This window comes from Choloepus didactylus, chromosome 12 (assembly GCF_015220235.1).
Source record: "Choloepus didactylus isolate mChoDid1 chromosome 12, mChoDid1.pri, whole genome shotgun sequence".
Classification (NCBI taxonomy): domain Eukaryota; kingdom Metazoa; phylum Chordata; class Mammalia; order Pilosa; family Megalonychidae; genus Choloepus; species Choloepus didactylus.
The window spans coordinates 74,633,118-74,660,620 of record NC_051318.1 but is presented as its reverse complement, the minus strand read 5'-3'; the positions used below and the strand labels follow the sequence as shown (position 1 = coordinate 74,660,620).

Genomic DNA, 27,503 nt, shown 5'->3' with positions numbered 1-27,503 from the left:
ACTATATGAGTTTTTAAAAGGATACTAGGGAAGTTTTCCTGAAGAGAAGTAGTGTGGACATAAGCATGTATCAAGATGCTTTCTGTATCAATTTAACTTTGATTTTAATCATGTGCTCTTTTTGATTTATCTTCTCTGACAAGGAAGTATTAATTTTATACTGACCTTTCAAAAAATGATAGATTATCCCTACTAGACTCAGGTTCAATGGTTTTTTTTTATTTTAAATGCGCAATTGAATAAGAACTAAAGACACTCAGAGGAAAGCAAATATGCATATTCCTCAGAATTATTAGTGATAAATTCTACTTACTAGATCTAATCACTACTCAGCTTACTAATTTCATTTTTTTCTTTGTCACTGCCATTGTGTGGGTTTTTAAAGAACACTTTACTTGAGCTGAATGAGTTAACCCTAGATCTGTTGTGTTAAACAAGGACTTCTTGAATGTCCTGTTTCACAGTGAGGTAATTTGAAGAGTGTCCTAGAGCCACACATCTTGTTTGTATTTCCAACAATTTTATGTATTTTCTGTTATAGGCCATGTTAATGTGCTTTTTAATTTAATATTCAAAATACCTAGATGTTTCCTGATTAAATTAATATTAAATTAATACTCATTTATTCATTGCTACCAAAATCCAATATTATTAAGTTGACACTAAAATCTGTGTGCTTTGTAGATAGTTTAATCAATGAATGTTTTTACTGTTGCTAGAAATGATATTTGATAGATAATTAAAGATGGAATATAATTTCCCCTAAATCTTCTATGTTAAAAGCTCTGTGAAAATTCATAGACCTGTTATATTTACAAGTCAACTTTCCAAACTTTTCTTAGCCAGATCTCTTTGCTATTATCCCTGCCTCTGTGTGTTAATTCATCATTCTTTTTCTGTCAGCTGTCTGCACGTTAGTTGAGGATTTCCAAAATGCCTGAAGGGTGCACTGTCAGCTGCAGATACTTGAGACAATGTGGTAGTATCAGTTGATTTCATTCTAGACAATACACATGCACACACACTCGCACACAGTATACCATGTAGAGTCACTTGGCACATTTCAAAATATTTCCTTTGATTAACATATTAAGTGCCCGAAGCAGCACAGAATTTTCCCAGTAATATTCTACTCCTCAATTATTTTTGAAATTTGGAAAGCTTTTGGAAAATGTATTCTGCAAGAGTCACGCCGAAAACTTAATTCTCATAATACTTGTATAAATTGCAAAGCCATCTGGGTTCTGCTTTGTTCCCCTTCTAAAAGCACTTCATTGAAGGAAGATGAATATATTGTTTTGGAATACATGCTCATTGCATCAAGAGTGTTATACCTTATATAAAACTGTAGTCAATTTGAGGCTTATGGAAAAAGGCGTTCTCCAATTTCTTTTGAGTAAAAAGAAGAAAAGAGATGGTAGATTGAACTGGGCACATATACAGAAGCTAAAGAGATTCAGTGTCCAAAGGCAAGTGTCACTCTGTTGGTATTCCCACTCCCCAACTCTTTTGTTTCTCTTCTTCTCTCCTAGCTGTCATATTTCCTTTGTTTGTTTGTTTGTTTGTTTGGTAAGTTTTATAAGCTGTTAAGCATGCAGTGCTAAGCATGAAGTTATCATGGACTGGCTTGCCTCTGTAGTTTTTTTACAATGAATTTCCTAGCAATGGATCAAATCAGTGTCTGAGAATATCTATATCACTCTGCAAAAAATACAACTCTGAGAATTTGGGTAACTGAGCATGTGCCATGATGTCAGTGAACTTGGTTAAATATTGCCATGGTAGGATATGCTGCTTCTCTAGCACCCATAGATCAAAGACGGTGCTTGCCCTCCTTGAGATCAGCCTTCATAGCAGAACATGTTGGAAACTACCTTAACATGGCAGAGATTGGTCATCTATTAATATATGTGAATCATTTTTGAAGTTATTTTCTGGATAAATATTTGAACAATATTTGGGAAAACCTTTGAGTAACAATTCCATGGTTGTATCCACTTCTGAATGAAGAATTACTTCTTTATATCTATTCATTTTATTCTACTTACCTATTGAAATACATGAAGTTTGGCAATTAAACTCATGTTTATACTGATTTTTTTTCTATATTTATAGTTAAAATTTCACACTTATTTGAGAGCATAGTCCTCAGTCTTTCACAGAATATGCAGAATGCACCTCTCTGGTAGATTTGCTATCAGCAGGATTTATTAGATCAGAGTACTCTGCACAGTCAAGAGGTTACCTTTAAAGTACCAGCAGAGGGAATGATTAGAAGACAGATTCTAGGTTCTATACCCCAGGTCAGAAGCACGGATTCCAGGATTTGGGTGCATTGTGGGATGATGAACACACTAGGAAAGCAAACTGGCAGCATCGTGGAGAACACCAAAAAACCAGAATCAGGTCAGAAATTCAAAGTCAAGAACAAAGGACAGGGAATCCTGTGACTATGTAGAAATCAGGGCCAGGGGAAATACCCAAACGGCAAGCTTCAGGCTCCTTTTCCAGCATGTCTGAGGCTGGTATCCAGAAGACAGGAAAGTATTTGACTATTTTATATTTTTGATTCTGACAAGTTAGGTTTTCTCCTTTTCCTAATCCTTTTTACATGTTTGTTCATAGTCAAGAACATTGTTTCTATAATCCCCAAGCAAAATGACTTATCAGAGAAATCCAACCTGTTTTAAAATCATTGCCATGAACAATATCTTATTTTCACAACCTTTAGATATAATGTGCTTATATATATGAATGTTTTATTTTAAAATGTCTCTGTATAAATTCATGCATGTATACCCGACATCCATTATCTATAATTGTTTGGATAAACATGTATTTTTATCTGATGGTATGATTTAGTTCCATAAGCAGGGGAAATAGGCAAACATGGCTTAAGCAAATAATACATTAATTCATATTTAAATACATCATGTTCAAGCACCTATGTATGACTTTTCTCATAAAATAAAATTCTTAGTTAAGAAGCTTTTATAATTCACTTTGTGAAAGTATATCACTCATTTTTAATTTTTTTTATTTTCTTTGCAGGAACTTCTGTACTTTATCTCTCAAGGTCATACAGTCTGGTATCAGATAGCAACAGAGCTGCAGCAATAACAGCAAATGCCATCTTAGATTAATGTAAGTGAATGGTTTTTCTGCAATTTTTATAGCTCTCTCCTTTGCACCCATTTTGACAGGGAACAATGTTGGGTTCAATGCCGGATGCCCTAGAGGTGCCCTAGAGTTATTTCAATGAATTCAATTTGCTTTGCTTTTCATGTAAGCAGTTTTTCTTTTTAGATTTTTTTTTTTTTTTTTTTTTTTTTTTTAGGTATAGGAGAAGCTATTTCTTACATAAAATATTTTAAAAGTTTATTCTTTATATAAACCTTCATTATAGAATCATAGAATTTTAAAACTCGAGACCGTGGAGGTCATCCCTTCAATGTTTTTCGAAGAATGATAAGGTAAAAAAGTTCTGTCTACTACTCATTTCTATTCTTATTTTCCTTCATGAATATAGTGATTTTCACCTGCTTTTCCCCACTTCTCCTGTTCCATCTTTAGGTGATCTGTGGATAAATTAACTAGTTTATTTACTTGTATATATTTCATATTTTGAAACACTGTCTTGGTTCAACTCTTTATTTCACAGTAAGGCAACAAAAGTACAAAACAGTATAGCTAATTGTCCCGGAACAAACAATTATCTAGGAGCAGAGGCAGCCCTTGAATGCCCTAATGTCCCAAGTGCAGGGCTCTTTTCCCCTTCTTCTAATCTTAACTCTACTTTCTCCCTATTATTCTTAAATCATCCCCTTCATAATTTCCTTTTGGAGAAACACTGGCTCATTCCTTTAACTCCTTTGTGTTTACCATTTTATTTTTATTTTATTTCCCTCTATCTTCTTTATTTTCAGTAACTTTCCTATATTTATAAACCCAATGCCAGGATGTATATAAAAGCTAGATCGATTATGTCATGCTCTAGAAATGATCCAGTGGTTTACGTATCATTTAATGTTCCAATACCAAATTTGATCCAAATATCCTGGGTGATTCATTCACTGACTATCAAGTAGTTGCATGTAATGTGAAAGAGCAAAAGCTATGGTTTCTTGTACAGACTCCTGGGATAAAAATCTTGTATCTACTGATTATTTGCAGAATAATCCTGAGGATGTTATTATATTGCTGTTTTCCTCAATTACCTCATCTGTAAAATGGGCATAATAATTGTACCTGCCTCATCAGACTGCTAAAATGATTAAATGAGTAAATATGTGAAATGTGTTTAAAATAGCAAGTGCTGTGTAGTAAGCTCAGTAAGATTATGCTACTTTTATCATTCCTTCTTATTGCCATCCAGATGCACTGGTCATCTCACTGTTGAACATTCCTTCTTAGGCTTTGCGCTCTTAGAATTTCGCACTTCACCCCTCTTACCAAGAGCTTCCTTTGTTTGGCACCTTCTTGACTTTGGTTTTCAGTTTAAATGTCATATCCTCATAGAGATCTCACAATGCCATATCTTCATAGAGCTCTCACCTGACTACCAAATACTTACTATCACATCATTTATTTTCTGTCACACTAACTTTTCATTTTTTTCCATATTTGTTTTTGGGCCTGCTATTTCTCATTCATTTATTTGTAAGCCCCTCTGTTTTGTATATTTATGGAGAACAATGAACAGGCATAGAGTAGTAGAAGACCCTGAAAACTGTTGTCAAATAAATGAGTTCATAATAATAATACTGTTGATTATGTGTTTCAATCTTCCTTTTTACATTTCTTCTAAATATTTTGCCTTAACAATCCTTAATTTATTAGCTATTACTCCGTATATCTCTGAAAAATGGAAGACAATAGATGAGTAATTTTTAGTCAATTTAATAATTAAGAGGTCAATTAATATAATTGTATCCCTGAAGAATTTTTTGCCCTTATTTACTCTCACTCAGTCAATACTTCTTTCTTTATGATAGCATCCGAATAGCTAGCCTTGTTTTGCATGCACTGAAGCACAGGGTAATCAAATGAACTTCCTTCAAACCCATCAGTTGAGTGTGTCTTTACTGAGAATATAAGAATAGCATCCCTAATGGAAATTTCATAATCATATGTATATACATATTAATAAGGATTAATATTGTTACTTAAAAATAACAGTGAGCTGTATATTTTGAGTTCAGTAAACATGTTGATGGAATAAAAGAATGAATACAATAGGCTAAAAATCAAAATAGATCCACTTCACCTATATAGTTTAATATTTTAAAGTATTCTTTATTTAATCCACAGTCTAAACCTCAGAAATATATTTTGTTTCTAATCTTCTAAATTGTGATCATATAAACTTTAATTTAGAATACTGTATATGTTTTAATATGATCTCTATATTTTAAAATTATGAGATTAATTTGTGTGTTGAAATGTTGCAGAGAAAAGCAAAGTGACTACCATTTTATTTTATTAATCTCTTATTTAAAAAGTTAAAATTAGGAAAACCATCACAGCAATCATCTGGAGAACTTTATGTCCCCATATTTGATATGTTAGGCTTTTTAGTTTGTTTTACTCGCATACAACACAAGGCTTAGTCACACATAATTTAGCTATTATTCCACATTGTGAAAATAATAAAATTTTGCTTTTTTTACTCACTTTCTACAGGTTTGCTCTTTTCAAATTTTCTTGTTTTACTTGTCTTAATCTTTTTAAAAAAATTTCTCTATTTGTTAAAACATATGGTACTTTGTAATTTCCCCTTCTAAAATTAGACTTTTATTTTTATAATTATCATAATTTAATCTCCCAACATGAGTAATAATTAAAAGTATTTTTGGTTTTTACATTTTTTATTGGAGTTATATTTTTAAAAGTTAGTAGCTATTTCTTTAGACAAAGTCTATAGAATGGGTATATATTGATAAAATAACCACAATTATGGGCATCATTAAAGTAATTATAACTAAATCTATAGGGAAAGCATAGTACCTCTTCATATCATACTTATTTTTATTATGATTGTAGATATTATCACTGTTTAGCCTGACTCATTTTAGACCATCTTTCTATGCAACTTGGTAAATGAAAATAAATTATGGTATATTGAAATAGCTATGACTTTTTCTCTTTGAATTTTTTGAAAAAAAATGCAGTCTAATATTTGGTATTAAAATGACTAGTTATATCCATTTCAAGAATCTCTTGATTTTGTATTTACTGTTTATTCAGCCACTGTATTCCGAGCCTGCCTTTCAATATCAGTTTCATACAAAAAAAGTAAAAACTATAGCTAGTTCAGAAAAAATCAAATAAGTTCATGAGGCAAATAATTTAAGCAAACTGCTGAGCAAATTACTCTACACTAAAATATGGCAAAAATGTTAGTTTCTCACTTCCTAAAACTCATCAGTTGTTTGCTTGTTTTTTGTTTTTGTTTGTTTGTTTGTTTTTGAGTCATAGAATTTTATTTACTTGAATGTTTTTTGAGAGGTTAAGCATAAAAAATCCTCAGAAAAACAGAAAAGACCTGGAAGACTGATGGCATTTGTGATGTGTGCACACAGAATATGGTGTCATGCAATCTTAAATATGTGCATGGTACAAAATAAAAATCAAACTGAATATTGGAGAGATCCCTGGCTCAGATTTTAGTTCTAAATTTTAGTCCTGGAGTTGTTGCTGTGTAGTTAAACTTTTGCTTATGGTTTTCAATTAATTGTCAAACAAGAAATATTTTCTATATTTCAAATTGTTTTCCCCTGTAAAATATGGAATATATGATATATATATCAACCTACTTGGGATATGGAGAAAACTAAATATCACTGATGTAAAACCTCTATTACAGTGCTTTCCCATGGTAGTCAATACATAAAACTCTATTACTTCTATTATTTGATTGTCTTCAACATCATTATTATAATCTTGAAGAATGTGATGATAATGATTATAACTTTCTTGATAATTTCTATATTCATATTTTTTTGGCATCCTAATATGTTTAGTAACTGGTTGCGCCTATGCCTTGCTTTTAAAATGTACTCTAAGGTCTCTGAGAATAGCCATTTTGTTTTACTTCTTTATATCCCCCACAAAGTATGTGAAAATAGAATGAGGATATAACTAAAAAAAAAAGTTACGTAAAGGGTAGACATAAAGGGCAGAGTCAAAGTCCCATATTTATTATCTTTTTCCCTTGAGGAAAATGTCACTGAGTTATATTTCTATGCTTTGTTTCTCATCTGAGTCAAATACTTTAGAACAATCTAAAGCTCTCTATGCTTTTCTTAATCATGTTTACTTTCAGGAACATTGTGATTTGAAGAGTTGAGGAAAAACTATTCAGTCTAAAGAAAGTTTTTTACTTTGATTCTTCTTATTTGCTCTCCATTTTTGTTTAATGGACCACTTCTGATTAACTGTGCATATAAATGAATGACTAAGTCAGTTCCTCCAATGTTAACTCATACAGATATAGGCAGAAATCTCTTTGGATTAATGGCCATTATATCTGACCTAGAATTAGTTTCTCAGAGTACCCCATTGTGTATAAAAAGTCCTCTGGAAAATGTCAGCTTCCTTTGTCAACCAAGAAATTTGTGCCTGAGAATTTTAAGCTTACCTGCACGCTAACAAGTTAGTCTGCCACAGTTTCATGGAGGCTGGGTTAGATTAAAGGAACTTTGTTGGTCAGATAAAATGAACTTTACTCTATGACTCACAGAAATAACAATAGAAAGGTTCTCTGAAACCCCCATTCCTACAGAGTAGCACCAATAGGGTCAGGAAATACCTGGCATGTAGTGGAATACATTAAGAGAGGAACTTTGATCTTAGGAAAACCTGAATCTTGTATAGCTGGCAGTAAACAAGTCCTGCCCTGTGCTCTGGGTGGAAATATTATATCCATCCTTCCAACACAATTCATTATATAAATATCCTTGAAAAATCATTCCACGAAAAAAGGCAGCCATTGCCTCCACTCTCAAAATAATCAGAAGTGCAAGAGATCCATGTACAATTGTCTCCCAATAGCCCCTTTTTACAATGAGCATCTGAGTGTAAGATCAAAATGACAGCAAGACATTTGGTTTAAATCAAGGCATCCATATCTAAATGTTCATTGTCAGCATGGCTCCTTCCATGTATCAACCTGTACTGCTGCTTCCAAGGTATCAAACCTGAATTTAATTGCTTGAAAGGATATATTCATGGAACCCCTCAGAACTTGTTTCCTACCTTTTTGTTGTTTGTTTTTCTTTGTTTTCTTTTTCTTTGCTTTTTTTTTTATCACCTCCTATTCAGATCATGATGTAACAATGCTTCATGAAATAACAATAAAGGTTACTTTAATTCTTCACCTAAAAAGGGAAATGATACTGATTTTACTGACAATTGCCTTGACCCCATGGCTTATCTTTTTCACAGACTAGAGAGTAGGATGTGGCATCTGTGCAGGGAACTAGGAGCACTAGAAAGAGACAAAGCAAGAAAAAAAAACATTCAAGGATACCAGATAAAACTACTCAAAGTGAAACATCATTGCCAGTTGTTCACTTTCTATAATTTTTGATTCCCCAAATTTAAAACAAACCTTAGGTATGGTCTTTTTTTTTTTTTTTTTTTAATTAAATTCAGTTTTATTGAAATACATTCACACACCATACAATCATCCATGGTATACAATCCACTGTCCACATATGATAACATAGTTATGTGTTCATCACCACAGGTCTATCTCTGAACATTTTCCTTACATCAGAAAGAACCAGAACAAGAAGAAAAAATAAAAGTGAAAAAAAAACACCCAAACATCCCCCCATCCCACCCCATTTGTCCCTTTAGGTTTTATCCCCATTCCTCCACTCATCCATATACTAGATAAAGGGGGTGTGATCCACAAGGTCTTCACAATCGCACTGTCACCCCTTGTAATCTACATTATTATATAATTGTCTTCAGGAGTCCAGACTGCTGGGTTGGAGTTTGGTAGTTTCAGGTATTTACTTCTAGCTATTCCAATACATTAAAGCCTAAGAGGTGTTATCTATATAGTGCATAAGAATGTCCACCAGAGTGACCTCTCAACTACATTAGGTATGGTCTTTTATATTTAAATAGTTTTGCAAACTTGTATTCTATAACCTTAGATTCAGAATAACTTGTATTAGTCAGAGTTCTCTAAGGAAACAGAACCAGCAGAATACATATATAACAAATTGGCTCACATGACTGTAGGGATGGGCATATCCAGATTCTGTAGGGCAGGTACCAAGCTGGGAACTCTGTTGAAGGTTTTTGATAAATTCCCCAGGAGAAGCTGGCTGGGTGAAGTAGAGAAGGAAATTCTTCCTTCTGACCACTGAAATGATCACTTCTTTTAAAGTCTTCAACTGACAGAATGTGACTTCTCTCACTATTGAAGGCAATCTCCTCAGTTGATTGTAGATGTAAACAATGAGAGATGAAATCAGTTTACTGATGACTTAAACCCAGGAAATACCCTCACTATAACAATCAGGTCAGTGTTTGCTTGACTAAACAACTGGAAACTGTAACCTTGCCAAGTTGACAAATGAATTTAATCATCACCAACTTGATATGATATATCCTCGCTACCTTAGCATATATAGCCACTTGTCTATTTTTAATTGTGTCCTCTTGCTCAATCTAGTTTTCTTGAGAGAATGAATTTCTTTTATATATTGCCTTAACTCCTGAACCTACAAATGCACCTGAAAGAGTAGCCAACCATGGATATTAGTTAAATAAACAAAAGAGAAATCATGACTTTTTGTTTCGGGTAATATGACATTGCATCAGACATAAAGTTTCCAAGAACCTTACATGGAGGCTATGTTTAAATTGTTCAATGTATTTAATTTTTTTCCAGCATGATAAATATATAAAAATACATATTTCAAGATTACCACTATTTAAACATGCAAAAGAAATTCAAACATTGAACAGTCTTTTAAAATGGCCCAAATCTATGCAATTAGTACCAAGACTTCTGTTGTTTCAGAAATGATGAGGTATTTGACTTAATGTTCTCCTAAATGCATACTTGTAAAATGAAGCTAAATATGTTAAGCTAGAAATATCATTAAAGCAAAGCTTTAAAATATATTATTTGAGCCTCCTTTTAAAGCAATTATGTTTCACAGGAGTGCTTAAGGAAATTCCCAGTGGTACCCTATTTTCACAGGCTAGAGAAGATCACTTACTCAGAGCTTTTTAAATCTGGAACTAGAAAAAATATTCAGGAATTTCTTCTAAGACAAATGTTAACATATTGTTGACTATTGATTCCCCCAGAAGATCACCCGAATAACCTATTGATCAAGGGAATCTACTTCACTAGTGTAAAAAACCTACTCAATTCGGCCTAGCAGTACATCGGAAAGGGATGCTCAACAGAAATATAGAAAGGGTTTTTGCATGTGGGCTCAAGTGGTCGGAAGAGGGTCATTTAAAACAGAGAACTGATTGGGATTAAGCATATTTTATAACATGGTACTTTAGAATTGGTGGACTCAGTGAGGTGAGGTTCTTAAAGTGAATCTTGATAAGTAAACTATGGCCTGAAGATGCTTACCCTGTGAACAAATGGTTTGATTTGGATTAATATAGTTTAGAAGATTTCACTGAAGAAAACAGTGAAGTTATTTATTATTTTATACCTTCCTGGACAATAATTTCATAGAACAACCATTTAGACATGTTGACCCATATGTTCTCCATCCTTAGTCCTATCAGTTAAAATATGTGAATATAGGGTATATTAGTCAAGCTTCTCCAAAGAAACAGAGCTGACATTATGTATATATGATTAAGAGATTTATCACAAGGAATTGTTTCATGCAACCATGAGGGCTGGCAAGTCTGAATTCCATAGGGCAGGTTGCAAACTGGAAACTCTGATAGAGGTGATGTTGAAATTGAATCCAAATTCTCCAAGGGAAACTAGTTGACTGAAGTTCTTCCTGATTTCTGAAATCCTCAGATCTGACTTTTAAGACTGCCAACTCATTGGATGAAGAGACTCCCCATATTTCTGAAGGAAATGTAGATTGTAGATGCAACCAGCTGTCAATTCAATCAACTTATTATAGATGCAAACCCATCTATGAAATAACCTCAAAGTGACAACCAGGCCAGTGTTTGCTTGAACAAACAACTGGGCAACATAACCTAACCAAGTTGACAACTGAAATTAACCATAACACAGGGAATCTCAATTCTCTGCTGGCTAATATAATCTATTCCAGGAATTTTAAACCTAAGAGCAGATGGAACTTTAAATAATGCAAATGTGTAACAGTTAAACTAGAAAGGTAAGCCCCGATTATATGAATAAAGGGGACCATTACTTTATAATGAATACTCAGATAATAGCACTTCAAGGGAACTAATGAAAGAAATACCCTATATAAAAAAAGTAGTATCTGTTGTGAAACTTCTTTGCTATCACGCTATTAAATAAACCATGTGACAAGACCTAAATGTCTTTTTAAATAAAATAAAATGACTGTGTCTTAACAATTTTTGGTAATAATCTTAATCTTGATGATACAAAAACAACTGTCAACTTGGAAATAGTTTCTAGAAATTCAATAGGATATCGGAAGCCTTTGGAATATGTAGAGGTTTGCTGCTGTCAGAATTTTTTATTGCAGTACATGAATGTGTGGATTATATAATTCTGAGTTAGGTAGGTGATAGAAATAGTTGGGATAGAAATCAAAAGCAGATTTTGATTTATTTATTTATTTTCCTCTTTCTGCTACTGCTATTATTTGGACAGTATAAATAAATGCAAATCACACTATAATCAGAAAAGACCTCAGAATAGCATGCATATAGTTCAAGTTATAGACAACTAAGGAAGGCTGATCATCAGCCATCATAGGCATAGTTCAAGATCTGTAGCTATTTCTGCATTTTCCAGTAGCTACTTTAAGTGGTCTAACTAGATTCTGTCGCCCACATAATTTGCAGGGGAATCATATGATTCTGGCATGTTAACAAAATTCAAGACTTAGGACCTAGATGTATTGTGATCATCCAATTTTATTCAAAAACAGAACAATTGGCTGTTTCAATAAAGCGTTCCAAAAGTCTAGTGACAAAAGCTTGCTGTGTCTTTACACCTCTCAAACTTTAAAATTACCATATCTGGAACCAGTTAAGTGTGCGCATGAGGATATATATAGTATCATTGAGGTCTGAGCTGTTAAGTTTGTTTCTCTTCAGATTTCCTTTTGTTTTTTTTTTTTTTTTTTTTTTTTTTTTTGGTTTTTTTTGTTTATTCCTGGCCAGAAGCAACACGGCCCTCAGCATGCTTTGAGAGGAAGTCAAGCTCTTCAAAGTATGTTGGACATTAAAGCACTACATTTTACATTTTAAAATACAATTTGGAATCTGCCTAGTTAAACAGACGAAATTAAAGAGGGGATTTAAGCATCTCAGGTTAGGAAGTAAGCAGCGGCCACATCAAGAGCTGGCTCTGACTCTGATTTGGATAGCCAGTGGTACACATCTGTTAAGGGGAGAGACAGCAGCTTCTCTAGACATGTGGATAGTTCTCTCAAGGCAGCTACATTATTCTGAGTTCAAATACATTTTTGATTTCTAATATAAAATGTCTGGGAAACAAAATAACACCTTAAATTTATTCTTATTTATTAAAATAGGAATAAAGAAGAATAGTGGGTGTTGGCCCAATAAGCTGGAATACAGGAAATGACTTTGTGATCTATTTTGACTGCCTGCTCAGAGATAATTTATACTTATTTGATAAGTTCTTCTTTTCTGCTGGATGTTGTTAAAAGGATGTGTATCCATGAAAACAGTGTGCATACTGGGTGTTCCCAAACGGCTGCAGCTGAATTGGGGAAAGAAAAGCATGCTGGGTAGGCAGAAAAGCTAATCCGTTTCTTCGGCTGTGCTTTTCAAGGAATTCGAGCAGGACTAGGGAACTAAGGCCAGGTTTTTCTTCACCTGACAGAAATTACAATGTAAGGATACATTTGAATTATTCCTTGTAATCAACGCATATGATTACTACAAACGGGAGAGATAATCAATACTAGGGCAAGATGAGATCATAGTCAATGGATGACTATTTATAACCTCCACTCCTTAAGATCTTTGAGTCAAGCCTCCCTCTTGGGAACTGAATGAAAAAATAAAAGAGAGAACCAGAGAGGAGAAGGTCACTGCCTCAATTTCTTCATTAATTTGCTTACCGTAAAAAGAAACAAGTGGAAATGACTGACAAATATTACCTGCAAATGCTTTAGATTTTGTTCTTATGTTGTTGTTTTGCTTTAGTTTATTTGCTTCATTAATGTCATGGTTTTATGTGACTGCTAGTTGAGTATTTGTGCACTAAAAGCCATGGGTCATGGAATATTAAGATTACCAGGATGCTGCCATTGCTTGCTATTTTATATTTATTGAGGATTAAAAAACAAAAGAAAACAAATATATTGGTCTGTTAATACCTGCTAAAAGTTATAAATATATATATATATATATATATATATATATATATATATATATATATATATATATTTATTTATTTATTATAGGGATTTGAAATTTCATTCTCTTTTATAAATATCCACACTTATGGGAACCATTAATCTGGGAGATGGATTATAGAACAATATGTTACAAACCAGATATGTTGATAGAAATCAACACATAGTGCTTAAATTTATTCGATAGGCCTAGTACCTTCAAATATATGATGTAGCTCTGATTACAGTAATGCATCTGAATGATTATAAAGGAAAAATATTTTATGGTAACCAGCACTGTAATAGCACTAGCAATTATTCAGCACTGCTAAAATATCAGTGTTGGAAAACTCAAAATAATCTGAATGACCTGTTAAACCACATGCAAGGATAAAATTATAATAAAGATAGGTATTTTTAAAGTTTTAAAATCAACATTCATTTAAACATCCACATTTTTCCCTAATGTTTTATCCCAGACACTCGCATTACTATCTGGGATGAAGAATATTATTCATTCACCATGTTCAGCTATTCCCTTGAAACTGAGAAATATCAGCATAATTGAACGTGAATTTTAGCTTTTTTTCTCATGCTCCAAGGGCCCTGAAGCTCTGTCCCATCGTTGGTTGTTCATTTCCCATGCTTCAGACCTTGCTTTCCAGGAGACGAATGAAGGCCTTCTGAGATCATTTATTTTCTCTGTCTTAGCCCTGAAGTTACAATGTGAAATGACAATCCCAAAGAGCCTTAGTGGCATATTAAAATGTTTATTCATTATTTGAAGAATAACATCATTAAAGTACAGAATAATAATATTTTGCAGTGACAGTCACCGCAATAGTGACATTTACTTTTAAGTAGTTAAGGGGAAGAACATTTATATGCATATCCAAGATTCTTATATTACTTCTGCATCACATGTTCTAACATATGTATCTTACAAAGTTGATAATTAAAACTCAAAAAAGGAGTTAAATAGCTCCCTACTTAAGTATCAGGTTCAGGGGTTCAGTATTCAAGGCCAGATCTGTAGGCTCCAAAGACTATGGGATTTCTGCTAACTTGAGACAGAGGTGACCTGAACTTAAAGTTGAAATGGCTATCAAGTAGGATGTGGCCCAATATTAAACTTGTATTATCCATATGTCTCAATTTTCCCATTGTAAGATTCTCTGAAATGGTGATTTTTAGTGTTGCACCAATGTACATGTAAGAGATAAGTTCCATGCCGTCATGTATCCATCATTAAACAAATGCCAAAGTAGATAGAAGATGAATATTAACAAAAAACAGCTTGATCAAACAGCAAGGGGTCACTCCATTAGGTCATCAGTGGAGTGGGTATGGAGAACACTATTTGCAACAATCACTCTGGTAAGCACCTTCTCTGACTCACCTCCCTTCATATGGATTTCAGGGCAAATAGCAACTGTTATCTTGGTTTTTTGTTTTTGTTTTTGTTTTGTTTTGTTTTGCATTATTTGTTTACCATCTCCTTTTAAATATACTCAATTTTCTTAAATTTATTCCTTCCAAAACCATATAGCTTTATTCTTTGCAAAATCAGAAGTACAGTAGGGCAAGTGCTCTCTTCCAAAAAGAATAAGGAAGAGATTTTTTGTTTTTTAATATTGTTTCCCTAATTGGAGGGGAATATATTTTGTTAGTTATGGTTTGGAAAATAAGTTGTGTGACCTTTCTCAGCTGAGTGCTGTATTTTTCATTATCTTGCCAATAATTTATGAAATCTTCATAGCTCATGCAAATGGTTTAAAACTGATGCTTGGAAAAGGCAAAATATATCATAAAATGCTTACATAAGGTACCAAAAACCCAACCCACCTGCCACACAGAAATATGTGTGTACAAACATGCACACAAACATACACACTCAAAGGCAAAGATACATGACACTTTGGGTATGAATTTGCTCTAGTAATATGTTGGGATTTAGAGATTTTTGGGTCATGATAGCATATTCCAGAAATAAAATTTCTTAAATATCAGTGTATCTTCACTATTTTATAAGCATTTTGAATCTTTCTAAATTACTTCTAATTATTTAATAAGGTCCAAAGATAAGACGTCTGTTATCTTGAAAATGCTAACTTCACAATTTGGTATTTGAAATGGTAACATGTAGAAAACAAGAACTAGGGCTTTAATTTTATTGCATAAGTTTGATATCTTTATCTTAAATCCTCAGAAGTTTGGTCAGGATCAGGGATTTGGTCTCTGTATAACATATACCTGCAAAACGCTGCTTTGTTTAACTAGCTTTCCAAGTATTCTAAGAAATGTTGTCATGTGTCACAGGGATTTTGTATAAATACATACCTGCCCCCATTTCCTACCTATATCTCTTCAAGGACACCAATAAACTTTAGTACCAGGGCATTTCTAACTTTCTGTTTTCAGGTTCTGTTTCCATTGAATCCTGTCATGAGTGGAACAACACAGTTTTTCCTTGCATTCTAACTATAATTCATTGCACTCATGTGATTTCTTTATAACACTTTTTCTTGATTTGCGGGAAACTCTTCAAAAGTAGACCATCAATCACTGAACGTGTACATGAAGAAATGACCTTCATGTCTGTTTCTTGCTCTACATAACTTCCCTCTCCTTGGACAAATTCTTCAAGGTAGCATTATTTATTCAGCTGGTTGTTCTGAGTTTTTGCTATGAAATTGTGCCAAGAGATACTAGGATCTTATATTTGTATGTTTATTTATATGTGTATATATACATACATGTTATATTTATGTTATACATGTAGAAAATATTTTATAAAGGCCAGACCTACCCATTTATTAGTTATTTACATTCTTTTTGTTTTCTTAATTATTTTTGTTATTTTAGGTGAGTGGACAGAAGGATGAGGAGAACACATCAAATAATAATTAGAAAATATTCATGTGTATATTTTCTGAATGCTTTGGGTGTTTAAATATCTAATTAAATGACTCAGTTAATGAATCCTTAATTACTTTAAATATAATGCTTCAAAATACTCTGATACAGGATAGAAAGTATCTTATTAAACATGGCTGGGCTTTTAAAAATTAACTTTTCAAAACATGAGGAATAAATGTCTGAGGATAGGCTTTACCCTTAGCTGGATTAGGCCACCACAATTACCCAACATCTGTGGATTAGTCAAGTTAGGCTAGATTACTCTGTGGTAACCAACAACAATTTAGTGGCTAAATACAACAGAAGTTTGTTCCTCACTCGTGCTACAAATCCCGCATGGTCTGGTAGGGGATTCAGCATCACATAGTCACCGTGAGACACTGTCAGAGGGAGATCTACTGTTAGATAGATGAACCATCTGGAAGACTTGACCTCTTCACCGCAACGAATGGTGATGAGAGCACTGGAGAGTGTTAAACTTGCAATTAAATGCCTCATTCTAGAGTGTCACCTACCATCACTTTATCATAACCACAACTCATATAATCTGTTGACCAGGACTAGTCCCCTGGCCCCACCTAGATGAAAGGAGGTAGGTTAAGTGCAATTCTGCAATGTGCCTGGAAGGAAACACATAAGAGGGATAACCAGAAGAGTCTTATTTGATACGTAAACTTATTCCAGCACATATATTCATGTGTTGTTTCTCAAAAAGCTTTAGTAAAACTTCTAAGCACTTGAAAAATTCATTATACCATTTTAAATTTAGGCATCGATAATGTTGACTAGAGTTGATTAATATTCAGATTACTTGATTTAACTTTTTGTTTTCCTCATCTTTTATTTACCAATTTGTGTTGTTTTAACTGATAGTTATAATTTTAATATGCCAATTTACTTTAATATTTTATGATGTATATGACTTGCCCAATTTGAATATTCCAGAATTACATATTTTATCTTTTTTAGACATTTTAGTATGAAGAAATTAATGCTTTATAAATATTTTAGGTTAAATAAAAAATATAATACTAAACTGTCAAAAGTTAAGAATCATCAATATATTGTCTCATTTATGTAGTGTTTTCATACCCATTATCTGTTCTTAAAAGATAGCTCATGTTCTGCTGTGTTTCCCTGTGTTAGCATAAATGACACAGTAAAGAATCCTTTAGCGTTTATAGTTTGGTCATATTTTTAATCTGTTGTATCAATGTTTCTTTATCCTTTATAACACAGCCACATAACATTATGTTCATTTATATAAACTATAGACCATTTACTCAAATTTTACCTAAAGTACTTCTGTGTGATTAACTTAGATAGTTCAGGCAACACTTTGTGAGTACCTTTTTATGCTCTAAGCAGTAATCCCTGCTGCAAGTAGTAGGTCAAAATTGATGAATATAATACAGCTGAAGAGAGAAAGCATTTATATATGCATTTGTTTTCTTGTCTTACAACTCAAGAAGGTTCATTTTCAGAATTGCATAGTAAAATAGAATTATGTTTGCATACAGGGGTAAATCTCTGTTATCTATGCATGGATTTTGGGAGTATGAATAATTCTAAAAACAAATCATATAAAACCATTTACATTTCAGTTTGGAATATTTAATATGATTTGAAGCAGTAGAATAAATAATCATCTGATATATATTTCACTTGAATTAAAGCTGGAATTGTCTGCCTTGACTGAGCAAACTTGCATTACAGACTACTACTAGGATGTTCTTTGTATACTGGAGGTTGAGAGAAGTTAGCCTAGAATTTAAAATTTAAAATAAAATATGCTCCAAAAGAATAACCACATGCAAATAAGTAGGTATTTCACTGAGTTTATAGTTTAACTGAGGAAAACACAAATTCTTAGTTTGTCTGACTTGGGTGAACTGAAAATAACCCATCTTGGAAGTGTACTGGTTAAAAAATGTCAATTTATAGATTATATCTCCTGATTTGCCATTTGCCATTATGCATGTGCTATTTATCAAAATTCTTATTTTCAGTCACAAAGCTCTTATATATAAGAAAGCTATACTCGGCCCCATTTCTAAATCTAATCCTACAAAGTAATATACTTTTCAAAGACCTAACTGTTTTACATATTTATGAATTTCTCCACAGGCCCCCTAAGGGATTCATTTCTCAATTGTGTCATAAGACACCATGGTATAATGCTTGGCTTATTTCCCCATTAAGTTCTACAGCTACACAGTGTTGCCTATTGATCATTGTCTAGAGCAGACTGAGGGAACAACCTGCAAGCCCTGTTCTCTAAGACTCATCACTGTGTGTTTCTATGTCATATCAGCAAGCTCATCTGCAGAAATACGTTCTGAGTAACCCTGAGGTAGACAATGCTTACCTCTCTATTTCAAAATCTTCCAGGAATGGAAAAATGATTCCGCTTTAAGGCATCTGCCCTGCCAGCACCCTTTTATCCTAACAGTGCTGGGGAAGTCACAGACGCGTGCTCAGCAGCCATTTCCCAGCCCTTGTCCACCTCCTGCCTCCTTTTCTATTGTTGCAATATGTTTCCATTCCAAGCCCCTGGGAGGTGTTAGGTCTAGCGAAAGGACCTGACCAGCCTTTGAACCCGAAATGCTTATCAGGGCCAGAATTCTCAGTGGCAGGGCCCTCTCCGCCTGGGTGGGGTAAGTACCCCACCCTTGGGCAGAAAGGATTTGTCTCTCTACTCTGACAGGAAGTGGAGCATGCAGAGCTGCCATGCATCGGCCCTACCATGAGAGGATCTCTTCCCCTGTTCTTTGGGACACGGTGCTAGGCAAGTAATGAAGTCGTTTGCTGAAAATTTCTATTGTGCCACAAAGCACCACATAGGAACTAGCTCCACACACAGTGTTTACTCAGTTACTAAGTTCAGATATCGTTGCACAGTTTGATAATCATTTTTGAAGCCAGCCTGGTGTATAACTTAACCCTGGTTCACAGTGTGTTTATGATCAGTTTTAACATGATCCCCTATGGATTCACATCTATCTTTTTACCTCATGTCTTTATTTTCTCTCTTTGGTCAAATATACTTTGGAAAGATGTCATTGGAGGATAAATTGTTAAATCAAAAAGCCATTTGTGTAAAATATTCTGAAACAATTTTAGTAATTACCAGTTACTAGTGTATTGAAATCAATGTATAGACTTGTAAAAAGGAACATGTAGATAGTGTGATATATATATATATACACACACACATACATATCACATACCCCCCAAAGATATATGTACATAACACACATGTTTATACATACAGAGAAATATGCCTTCTACAATGTGTGTATGAATATTAACACATACATTTCCTTAATTTCTATAAGTGACGTGGTTCTATTAAGAAATTTCATGAATTTGGTCATGCTTGCCAATGAAATAATCAAATTTACCAGTTATTTAGCATTCTGTATTCTCAGATCTATTTTGTAAGATATTCTATGAAAAAGAAAAGTCTTTAGTACAATGGAAATATTTAATGCAAATATGTTTTACTTTTATCATATTAATTTGAAATGACAGTTTATAAGCACAAAGAATAGGCAGTAGGGAATGGGTAAAAGGGCAGATTACAAATCAGAATTTCAGTATGCTTTATATCAAACTGGCTTTGAAATTATGTTATTACATATAAATTTAGGGTCCATGTTTTATCTAATATAGTATTAGCAAAACTATCTGAATTAAGAAAACATCTCCTTCTTTGTGACCATGATAAAGATTAATGATTATGATACAAATATATTTGAGTTGAATCACCTGTTTATTTAATCACTTATTTAATCATCAAGTATTTTTTCAATTCCTATTATATACCAGATACTTTCTTTAATATGTTATACTTGAAATTTTAAGCAAGTAATATCCAAATTATAAGTGTTAATTTGTTTGTTTGCTTGTCTTTTCAGCACATTTCAGGTTTGAAACTCTGAAAATCTATTGTTCAAAAAATGTTTTAGGGTTCAGATGTAATAATGGACCTAGAAAGTACTCTTTTAGAAATTGCATTTTTTATCTAGATAACGTGTGTGTGTTGGGGGGAACTTTTTCTATTCAATATATTTAGGATAGTTTTTTGTAGTCATATTCAATAAATAATTTCAACAGACTTCATATTAGATTTGAAAATTATGCCATCATTTGTGCATTTTTGGAAGATCAATATCTTTGATAATATGCATCAGTTGCTGTGAACAGTTATATTTTCTTTCTGGCTTGCTTTGCATAACAAATGAGACATATGCATCTATCTATCTATCTATGACAATTTTCTCCATTAATAAAATACATTATAGAATCATGTATTTTTAGTCTATTACAACTGAAGAATGTGCCTTTCAACTAGTCTGTATTATATACCGTTTTATTTGCAATGCTGTAATGAAAAAACACTAATCAACTACTATTTCAATACTAAATTGGGTATATCAACATTTCCAAATATTATCTTTTTTTTTTCCATTACTTAAAGTATACTTTATTTATTTTTTTTAATCATCATTTTATTGAGATATATTCACATACCACGCAGTCATACAAAACAAATTGTACATTCGATTGTTTATAGTACCATCACATAGTTGTACATTCATCACCTAAATCAATCCCTGACACCTTCATTAGCACACACACAAAAATAACAAGAATAATAATTAGAGTGAAAAAGAGCAATTGAAGTAAAAAAGAACACTGGGTACCTTTGTCTGTTTGTTTCCTTCCCCTACTTTTCTACACATCCATCCATAAACTAGACAAAGTGGAGTGTTGGTCCTTATGGCTTTCCCAATCCCATTGTCACCCCTCATAAGCTGCATTTTTATACAACTGTCTTCGAGATTCATGGGTTCTGGGTTGTAGTTTGATAGTTTCAGGTATCCACCACCAGCTACCCCAATTCTTTAGAACCTAAAAAGGGTTGTCTAAAGTGTGCGTAAGAGTGCCCACCAGAGTGATCTCTCGGCTCGTTTTGGAATCTCTCTGCCACTGAAGCTTATTTCATTTCCTTTCACATCCCCTTTTGGTCAAGAAGATGTTCTCCGTCCCACGATGCCGGGTCTACATTCCTCCCCTGGGAGTCATATTCCACGTTGCCAGGGAGATTCACTTCCCCTGGGTGTCTGATCCCACGTAGGGGGGAGGGCAGTGATTTCACCTTTCAAGTTGGCTTAGCCAGAGAGAGAGGGCCACATCTGAGCAACAAAGAGGCATTCAGGAGGAGACTCTTAGGCACAATATAGGGAGGCCTAGCCTCTCCTTTGCAGCAACCGTCTTCCCAAGGGTAAAACTTATGGTAGAGGGCTCAACCCATCAAACCACCAGTCCCCTATGTCTGTGGTCATGTTAGCAACCATGGAGGTGGGGTAGGCGAATACCCCTGCATTCTCCACAGGCTCCTCAAGGGGGCACTACATCTTTTTTTTTTTTCCTTGTTTGTTCTTTTTTCTTTTTTTTTTTTTTTAACTTTCCCTTCTTTTTTAAATCAACTGTATGAAAAAAAAGTTAAAAAGAAAACAAACATACAATAAAAGAACATTTCAAAGAGACCATAAGCAAGGGAGTAAGAAAAAGACAACTAACCTAAGATAACTGCTTAACTTCCAACATGTTCCTACTTTACCCCAAGAAAGTTACATAATATAGCAACATTTCAGTGAACTTGTTCCTACTACATCCATCAGAAATTAACAGACCATAGTCATTTCTGGGCATCCCCAGAACGTTAAATAGCTTATCTGTTCTTCTTGGATTATTGTTCCCCCTTCCTTAATTGCTCTCTACTGCTAGTTCCCCTACATTCTACATTATAAAACCATTTGTTTTACATTTTTCAAAGTTCACATTAGTGGTAGCATATAATATTTCTCTTTTTGTGCCTGGCTTATTTCGCTCAGCATTATGTCTTCAAGGTTCATCCATGTTGTCATATGTTTCACCAGATCGTTCCTTCTTACTGCCGCGTAGTATTCCATCGTGTGTATATACCACATTTTATTTATCCACTCATCTGTTGAAGGACATTTGGGTTGTTTCCATCTCTTGGCAATTGTGAATAATGCTGCTATGAACATTGGCGTGCAGATATCTGTTCGTGTCACTGCTTTCCGATCTTCCGGGTATATACCGAGAAGTGCAATCGCTGGATCGAATGGTAGCTCTATATCTAGTTTTCTAAGGAACTGCCAGACTGACTTCCAGAGTGGCTGAACCATTATACAGTCCCACCAACAATGAATAAGAGTTCCAATTTCTCCACATCCCCTCCAGCATTTGTAGTTTCCTGTTTGTTTAATGGCAGCCATTCTAACCGGTGTTAGATGGTATCTCATTGTGGTCTTAATTTGCATCTCTCTAATAGCTAGTGAAGCTGAACATTTTTTCATGTGTTTCTTGGCCATTTGTATTTCCTCTTCAGAGAACTGTCTTTTCATATCTTTTGCCCATTTTATAATTGGGCTGTCTGTACTATTGTCATTGAGTTGTAGGATTTCTTTGTATATGCAAGATATCAGTCTTTTGTCAGATACATGGTTTCCAAAAATTTTTTCCCATTGAGTTGGCTGCCTCTTTACCTTTTTGAGAAATTCCTTTGAGGTGCAGAAACTTCTAAGCTTGAGGAGTTCCCATTTATCTATTTTCTCTTTTGTTGCTTGTGCTTTGGGTGTAAAGTCTAGGAAGTGGCCTCCTAATACAAGGTCTTGAAGATGTTTTCCTACATTATCTTCTAGGAGTTTTATGGTACTTTCTTTTATATTGAGATCTTTGGTCCATTTTGAGTTAATTTTTGTGTAGGGGGTGAGGTAGGGGTCCTCTTTCATTCTTTTGGATATGGATATCCAACTCTCCCAGCCCCATTTGTTGAAAAGACCATTATGGCTCAGTTCAGTGACTTTGGGGGCCTTATCAAAGATCAGTCGGCCATAGATCTGAGGGTCTATCTCTGAATTCTCAATTCGATTCCATTGATCTATATGTCTATCTTTGTGCCAGTACCATGCTGTTTTGGCAACTGTGGCTTTATAATAAGCTTCAAAGTCAGGGAGTGTAAGTCCTCCCACTTCGTTTTTCTTTTTTAGAGTGTCTTTAGCAATTCGAGGCATCTTCCCTTTCCAAATAAATTTGATAACTAGCTTTTCCAAGTCTGCAAAGTAGGTTGTTGGAATTTTGATTGGGATTGCATTGAATCTGTAGATGAGTTTGGGTAGAATTGACATCTTAATGACATTTAGCCTTCCTATCCATGAACATGGAATATTTTTCCATCTTTTAAGGTCCCCTTCTATTTCTTTTAGTAGAGTTATGTAGTTTTCTTTGTATAGGTCTTTTACATCTTTGGTTAAGTTTATTCCTAGGTACTTGATTTTTTTAGTTGCTATTGAAAATGGTATCTTTTTCTTGAGTGTCTCTTCAGTTTGTTCATTTCTAGCATATAGAAACATTACTGACTTATGTGCATTAATCTTGTATCCCGCTACTTTGCTAAATTTGTTTATTAGCTCTAGTAGGTGTATCGTTGATTTCTCAGGGTTTTCTAGATATAAGATCATATCATCTGCAAACAATGACAGTTTTACTTCTTCTTTTCCAATTTGGATGCCTTTTATTTCTTTGTCTTGCCGGATTGCCCTGGCTAGCACTTCCAGCACAATGTTGAATAACAGTGGTGACAGCGGGCATCCTTGTCTTGTTCCTGATCTTAGAGGGAAGGCTTTCAGTCTCTCACCATTGAGTACTATGCTGGCTGTGGGTTTTTCATATATGCTCTTTATCATGTTGAGGAAGTTTCCTTCAATTCCTACCTTTTGAAGTGTTTTTATCAAAAAGGGATGTTGGATTTTGTCAAATGCTTTTTCAGCATCTATTGAGATGATCAATTGATTTTTCCCTTTCGAGTTTTTAATGTGTTGTAATACATTGATTGTTTTTCTTATGTTGAACCATCCTTGCATGCCTGGAATGAACCCCACTTGGTCATGGTGTATGATTTTTTTAATGTGTCTTTGGATTCGATTTGCAAGTATTTTGTTGAGGATTTTTGCATCTATATTCATTAGGGAGATTGGCCGGTAGTTTTCCTTTTTTGTAGCATCTTTGCCTGGTTTGGTATTAGATTGATGTTAGCTTCATAAAATGAGTTAGGTAGTGTTCCATTTTTTTCAATGTTTTGAAAGAGTTTGAGTAAGATTGGTGTCAGTTCTTTCTGGAAAGTTTGGTAGAATTCCCCTGTGAAGCCATCTGGCCCTGGGCATTTATTTGTGGGAAGATTTTTGATGACTGATTGGATCTCTTTGCTTGTGATGGGTTGGTTGAGGTCTTCTATTTCTTCTCTGGTCAGTCTAGGTTGTTCATATGTTTCCAGGAAATTGTCCATTTCTTCTACATTATCCAGTTTGTTGCCATACAGTTGTTCATAATATCCTCTTATAATTTTTTTAATTTCTTCAGGATCTGCAGTTATGTCACCTTTTTCATTCATTATTTTGTTTATATGGGTCTTCTCTCTTTTTGATTTTGTCAGTCTAGCTAGGGGCTTGTCAATCTTGTTGATCTTCTCAAAGAACCAACTTTTGGTGATATTTATCCTCTCTATTGTTTTTTTGTTCTCTATGTCATTTATTTCTGCTTTAATCCTTGTTATTTCTTTTCTTGTACTTGGTTTAGGATTGGTTTGCTGTTCATTTTCTAGCTTCTTCAGTTGATCCATTAGTTCTTTGATTTTTGCTCTTTCTTCCTTTTAATATATGCGTTTAGTGCTATAAATTTCCCCCTTAGCACTGCTTTTGCTGCATCCCATAGGTTTTGGTATGTTGTGTTCTCATTTTCATTCGTCTCTATATATTTAGCAATTTCTCTTGCTATTTCTTCTTTAACCCTCTGATTGTTTAGGAGTGTGTTGTTTAACCTCCAGGTATTTGTGAATTTTCTAAGTCTCTGATGGTTATTGACTTCTAATTGTATTCCATTGTGGTCAGAGAATGTGCTTTGAATAATTTCAATCTTTTTAAATTTATTGAGGCTTGTTTTATGTCCCAGCATATGATCTATTCTGGAGAAAGTTCCGTGAGCACTAGAAAAGTATGTGTATCCTGGTGATTTGGGATGTAATGTCCTGTATATGTCTGTTAAATCTAATTCATTTATCAGATTGTTTAGGTTTTCAATTTCCTTATTGGTCTTCTGTCTGGTTGATCTATCTATAGGAGAGAGTGATGTGTTGAAGTCTCCCACAATTATTGTGGAAACATCAATTGCTTCCTTTAGTTTTGCCAGTGTTTCTCTCATGTATTTTGTGGCACCTTGATTGGGTGCATAGACATTTACGATTGTTATTTCTTCTTGCTGAATTGCCCCTTTTATTAGTATGTAGTGGCCTTCTTTGTCTCTCAAAACATCCCTGCATTTGAAGTCTATTTTATCTGAGATTAATATTGCTACACCTGCTTTCTTTTGGCTGTAGCTTGCATGAAATATTTTTTTCCATCCTTTCACTTTCAGTTTCTTTGTGTCCCTGTGTCTAAGATGAGTCTCTTGTATGCAACATATTGATGGTTCATTTTTTTTGATCCATTCCTGCGAATCTATATCTTTTAATTGGGGAGTTTAATCCATTTACATTCAACGTTAAAACCGTGAAGGCATTTCTTGAATCGGCCATCTTATCCTTTGGATTATGTTTGCCATATTTTTCCCTCTCTCTATTAATATCCTTTATTGTACCCATACCGAATCTCTTTAGTACTGAACCTTCTCCAAGTCTCTCTGTCCTGTCTTTGTTTCTCTGTCTGTAGGGCTCCCTTTAGTATCTCCAGTAGGGCAGGTCTCTTGTTAGCAAATTCTCTCAGCATTTCTTTGTCTGTGAAAAATTTAAGCTCTCCCTCAAATTTGAAGGAGAGCTTTGCTGGATAAAGTATTCTTGGCTGGAAATTCCTCTCACTCAGAATTTAAAATATATCGTGCCACTGCCTTCTCGCCTCCATGGTGGCTGCTGAGTAGTCACTACTTAGTCTTATGCTGTTTCCTTTGTATGTGGTGAATTGCTTTTCTCTTGCTGCTTTCAGAACTTGCTCCTTCTCTTCTATGTTTGACAGTGTGATCAGTATATGTCTCGGAGTGGGTTTTTTTGGATTTATTCTATTTGGAGTTCGCTGAGCATTTATGATTTGTGTATTTATGTTGTTTAGAAGATTTGGGAAGTTTTCCCCAACAATTTCTTTGAATACTCTTCATAGACCTTTACCCTTTTCTTCCCCTTCTGGGACACCAATGAGTCTTATATTCGGGACGTTTCATATTATCTATCATATCCCTGAGGTCCATTTCGAGTTTTTCAATTTTTTTCCCCATTCTTTCTTTTATGCTTTCATTTTCCATTCTGTCATCTTCCAGGTCACTGATTCGTTGTTCAACTTCCTCTAGTCTTGTACTATGAGTGTCCAGAATCTTTTTAATTTGGTCAACAGTTTCTTTAATTTCCATAAGATCATCCATTTTTTTATTTAGTCTTGCAATGTCTTCTTTATGCTCTTCTAGAGGTCTTCTTGATTTCCTTCATATCCCGTACTATGGTCTCATTGTTCATCTTTAGTTCTTTGAGTAGCTGCTCTAGGTGCTGTGTCTCTTCTGGTCTTTTGATTTGGGTGCTTGGGCTTGGGTTATCCATATCGTCTGGTTTTTTCATATGCTTTATAATTTTCTGTTGTTTTTGGCCTCGTGGCATTTGCTGAACTTGATAGGGTTCTTTAGGGTTTGTAGACCTATTGAAGTCCTTATCTCTAATTTATCAGATCTACAGCTTCGTGGAGTACACTTTCTCTAACTAACCAGCAGGTGGCGTCCACGAGCCACCTGTTCTCCACAAGCCAGATCTCCCCTGCTTAGCCTTTTTGGTGAGTGGGGAGTGAGTCTTGTGGGGCCCAATTGGTGGTACCAAGCTTGCGTGTGTAGTTGGTGTTGCCTGCCCTGTATGTGGGGGCGTGTTTCTGGGGCAGTCGGGGAGGGGGGGTGGCCCTAACAATCAAATCTCCCTGATGA

General features: G+C 34.3%; 1 long non-coding RNA gene across 1 annotated transcript in view; it reads left to right on the top strand.

Moving 5' to 3' along the window:
• The window catches only part of LOC119506988, a 271,191-nt gene that overhangs the window by 14,252 nt on the left and 229,436 nt on the right, over nt 1-27,503 (top strand). The window contains exon 2 of the long non-coding RNA XR_005211086.1: nt 3,052-3,144. This is a non-coding gene — a long non-coding RNA (uncharacterized LOC119506988). The remainder of the gene's footprint in view (nt 1-3,051; nt 3,145-27,503) is intronic.